A 4,737-nucleotide genomic window follows, 5' to 3' on the forward strand; every position below is an offset into this window, starting at 1 on the left:
ATTACTAATAAATGTGGCGTTTTGCCTTATCCTCCCTGAAAAGATCCCGTATAGTACTTTGAGTACAACACACGTGTCTCTGCCACCCACCCATGGCTCTTATCTGGCCACCATTCCCACAGCAGGTCAGCACCTCACAATTGGCAGTGGATTTACACACACACATGGCCCCCCCGGCAGGGCAGTGCTGTTACCCCACTGCACACGAGGCACCAATCTGCAGTGACTTGACCAAGTCTGCGGCACAGCAGGGACTCAACCCAAGGTCCGTCCAACCCTCCATCCACAGTGGAGACGGCACGATCCGAGCTGCAGCACCGTGATCCGAATCCCAGAGGACAACAGGCTCCAACCCACCCCCACCTTGTGAACGCAGGCTGGGCTCAGGGCTGAGGCCACGCCCAGTCATTTCCCCTCACGGGGTCTCACTGGGGCACGGGGGCCGCTCAGCCACACAGGGTGCTGGGCGATATCGGAGCTCACGTCCAGTCATTTCCCCTCATGGGGTCTCACTGGGGCACGGGGGCCGCTCACGCCCAGCCATTGCCCCTCACGGGGTCTCACGGGGGCTGCTCAGCCACATGGGGCACTGGGTGATATCGGAGCTCACGGAAGCTGGGGCCGGATATGCCAGAGGGTATCAGATCGGGGCAGAATTGCTCCGCCAGACCCAAGATCTCTATGGTGCTTTGTGGCAGAAGGGCGGATTGTTATGGTAGGGTCCCTGACAAGCCCTGTATTCACCACGCTAATAACAATCTCCTGTTATTGTAGGACTCATTTTAAACACCCAGTAAGCGGAGAGGACGGAGGTTGAAGGATCCAGTGTTTTTAAATAGTCTCCAAGCTTTTGTTCGAGGTGTAATCCTGGCCGCTGCCTGGGAGACCCCCCAACCCCGTCAGCGCCCCCCTTTACCACTGACAATGCCCATGGGTGGGGGGCCTCACGGCTCCACTGTCGCTTACCCGGGAGCCCCACTTTGGGTTTGAGCAGCACTTCCACCGTGGCCTTGTCGTACAGCTCCTTGCTGATCTTCACCTCGGCCGGGCCGTACAGGCCCGCGAGGACTGAGGTGTCCCCTGAGGGGAGAGGACAGCGCAGGGTAAGACCCAGCCCCTGCCCTTCCCCCAGCTTCTGCCCCGGAGCGGAGCCAGGACAGGAACTCCCAGGACACGCGGGGGGGCCGGGCTACGCAGCTCCTGCCCCAGGCTCCCAGGGGGCTCCCCGAACTCCACCCCCCCAGCTGTCTGGGATGGGGGAGCCCCTGCTGGCCAGGCGATGAGAGAGCCCCAAGTTATGGGACTCCCCCCAGACAGGGGAATCGGGGAGCCCTCCCTCCACCCATGGACAGGCTGGGAGGGGAATCGAGACAAACCCACAACCCAAAGGGCAGGAGGATAAGCGGGTCCCTGGGCCGGGGCGGGACAAGGGGATGTAGCAAGAGCCCGGGGGGGGTGGAGGGCAGGGAGGTTGGGGTTCAAGGAGGAGCCCCACGGATAAGATGACCAGTGCCGGGGGGGGCGGGGGTACAGGGAAGGGAGATCAGAGGGGCGATCCCAGCGATGGGGGGTAATACCAGGAAGCAAGGGGGGGTGGGAGGGGATGAAGCAGGGGTGGGCGGTGGCTGGAGGGGGTTATGGGGCTCAGGGGTTGGCAGGAGGGTCCGCGCGGGGGGGGTCCGGGCGGTGGGGAGGGGCGTGACCAGCGGTACCAGGGTGTCGTGGGGTTCAGGGGGGCCCGGGCCAGCGGGGGAGGGGGGATGACCGGGGGGGCCCTGGGGGGGGGGGGCCGGCCCATGAGGGAATGGAGTGAGGGATACGGGGGACTTGGGAGGGTCCGGGGGGCTGAGGCGGTCATCGCGGGGCCGGGGGTCGGGGTCCCGGGCTGGTGGTGGGGGTCCGGGCAGTACGGGGGGAGGGTCGGGGGGTCGGGCCCGGGTGGGGAGGGGGTGACCGGCGGTACGGTGGTGTCGCGGGGCTCGGGGGGGGCCCGGTGGGGAGGGGGGTGGCGGGGTGTCGGGGGGCCCGGTGGGGACGGGGGGACCGGGGGCTCGGGGGGGACCGGGCGGTCCGGGGTGTCGCGGGGCCGGTGGGGCCGGGGGCCAGGGCCCGGGGTGACCGGGCGTACCGGGGGCCCTGAGGGGAGGGCCTCGGGGGGCCCGGTGGGGGAGGGAGTGGGGTGACGGGCGTACCGGGGCCGGGGGCCTCACCCTGCAGGAAGGCCGGCGGAGCCGTCGGGGCGGCCGAGCGGGCGAGCTCGCAGGAGAGCGGCGCAGGGCGCAGCCCCCGTCGCTCGAGCCATCGCGCCTTCCCCCCCCGGGACCACTTCCGCTTCCCGGGCGGCGGGGAACTGGCGGGAGCCCCGCCCCCGGCCACGTGGGGAGATGGGGGGGCCGGGGGCGGTGCTATGGTGATGGTGCCCATGGAGGCCGGGCATGGGGGCGGGTCACTGTTTCATGGCGACGGGGAGGGCGGGGCAGCCCGCTTCCGCACCAAGATGGCGGCGGGGGGGCTGCGGCGGGGCTGGGGCGGCTGCTGCTGGGGGCCCGCGGGGGGCCGGGGCCTCGGCTCCGCGTGAGTGGGGGGGCCCGGGGGGGGGGTTAGTCTGGTGCAGCCCCCGGCGGGCGGCGGGCCTCAGGACGCCTGGGTTCCCGGGCCGGTTTGCCTCAGTTTCCCCCTTGCCGACAGCGGGACCGGCCCATTGGGTTCATCTGTTAGGTACCGGGCCCCCCGTGGGGCCGCTCCTGCGGGGGGGCTGAGCCCCCCCGTGGGGCCGCCCTGCGGGGAGGGGGCTGACCCCCCCGTGGGGCCGCTCCTGCGGGGAGGGGCTGTGGGGGCTGGCCCCCCCCGTGGGGCCGCTCCTGCGGGAGGGGGCTGTGGGGCTGAGCCCCCCGTGGGGCCGCTCCTGCGGGGAGGGGGCTGTGGGGGCTGCTCCAGCGGGGAGGGGCTGTGGGTGAGCCCCCCCATGGGGCTGGGGCTGAGCCCTGGCTCGGAAGGGGGAGGGCACTGGGGGGGCTGGGGTGCTGGGGGGGGTTGGGCAGGGCCGTGCCTGGTTGTGGGGTTTCCCAGCACCCAGCTGACTTTTCCGGGGGGCGTCGACGGCAGGTTCCGTGTTCCTGAGGGTTCGCTGCGGCCCTGCTGCTCCGTTTGGGGGGTGAGGGCAGGGGGCCGGAGCCCTGTTGGTGCAGAGACAGGGGGGTAGGTAACACCTCTTATTGGCCAGCTTCTGGGAGGGAGACGTTTTCCGAGCTCCCCGGGGCCCTGCCCTGCGCTGTGCGGCTCCGCAGCCCGGCGCTCTCACCCGCGCGAGCTTGGGCCACGCCGCGCCTTGCACCTTCCCTTGTGTTCACTCTGGGCCGTTCTTCTCCCGGGGCGCTGTCTGCTCCGCTCTGCAGAGACGGTGCTGACAGCTGGCGTGGCGGGGGTGCATTGAAGTGTCAGCCCTCACGGCTTGAGGGAACATAAACAGGACATGGTGTTTTTCTCTCCAACCTGCCCGGATCCAAGCACAAAAACAGATTTAACAGCTGTTCAAACACGGCTCTGGGGCCTCGTGAAGACACAGAAATCCCAGGCCTCCTAGCACAACTTGTCATGCTCCCCACCTGCCACGGACCCACCTCGCAGAGTCGCATGTGGCCAAAGTGGAGGGCGCCCCAAACTGATTCATGGAGGAAACTTCAACAAGACCAGCTTCAGCTTCTCCTGGCTTCTTCAGGCCGAGCTAGCTGGGAAAGGGGCACCCGTGTCGTTGATCCAAGGTTGATTACGCCCATGGTGTGTGCATGCAGCAGTTTTAGGTTTACTAAGGTTATAAACCCAGGGGCGGTCTGTCTCTATGTTCTGGCTTTGTGCAGCACCTGGCCGCCTGTTGGGCGGCCCATGACTAGGGCCCCCGCTGCTGCTGCATACAAAGATAAAATCATAATCGGTTAAGCGACTTCACTGGCAAAGCCTAAGTGCACCCAGCCCGCGACTGTCCTACATGCGCCGACCCCGGTGCGTACGTGTCACTCCCGTGGTGCTACGTGAGCGAGACATGTCTGAGAGTGATGCCTCCCCGCCTCACCTAGTCCGTCGTCCCCCCAGCGCGTACTCGCGGCAGCAGCAGAGTTCACCTCCCTGGAGGAGAAGCCGCAGTTTCCTGGAGCCTCGGCCGAACTTTGGACAAGCTGGATTTGATCCAGCCCAACGTGATCTCGGGGATCCCATCTACCGGGTCATGACCGGCAGGGGCAAGATCATCAACCCAGACGAAGATCCCCAGAGTGAGCGCAGACGCTGGCAGGATTGTGGGGTGGAGCCAGATCCCATCTCCTCCACCCCACCCATGCAGGATTGTCCTCTGGGCTGCCCCACAGCTGGGCCACACGGCAGGGCAGGATGCACCTAGTCTGTCCCCTGGTGTCGTGTTAAAACACAGTCTACCCTTATTGCCCTGCCTGTTCACCCGTTGCTCCCACACCCTCGCCACCTCCCTCCATGGGGCTGGACCCGGAATGTCTGCTGGCCATCGCCATGACCCTTGTGACGGATTTACACACCAGAGCAGCACCTCCTGCTGTCCGTTTCAGGGATTAACTCTCTCACTGTGATCTCTCCTTAAATATCGGCCAGTTCTATAGTCCAGCCATTCCCCAGTGATGGTCGGGGGCAGGGGGACACACCAGGGCCCACCCCCTACTGCGGGTTCGCCCAGGACCCTGTAGCTAGCAGCTCTTCCTGCCTCTCCTAGCT

The 4,737-nt window shown here is 66.9% G+C and overlaps 1 pseudogene; it reads left to right on the plus strand.

Annotated features, from left to right (window-relative positions):
• Nucleotides 1–2,422: 2,422 nt before the first annotated feature.
• Nucleotides 2,423–4,737, plus strand: part of LOC116835326 (2-oxoisovalerate dehydrogenase subunit alpha, mitochondrial-like) — a 4,771-nt pseudogene continuing 2,456 nt past the window's right edge.

The sequence above is a fragment of the Chelonoidis abingdonii genome, unplaced genomic scaffold (genome assembly GCF_003597395.2).
Source record: "Chelonoidis abingdonii isolate Lonesome George unplaced genomic scaffold, CheloAbing_2.0 scaffold0926, whole genome shotgun sequence".
Lineage (NCBI taxonomy): Eukaryota > Metazoa > Chordata > Testudines > Testudinidae > Chelonoidis > Chelonoidis abingdonii.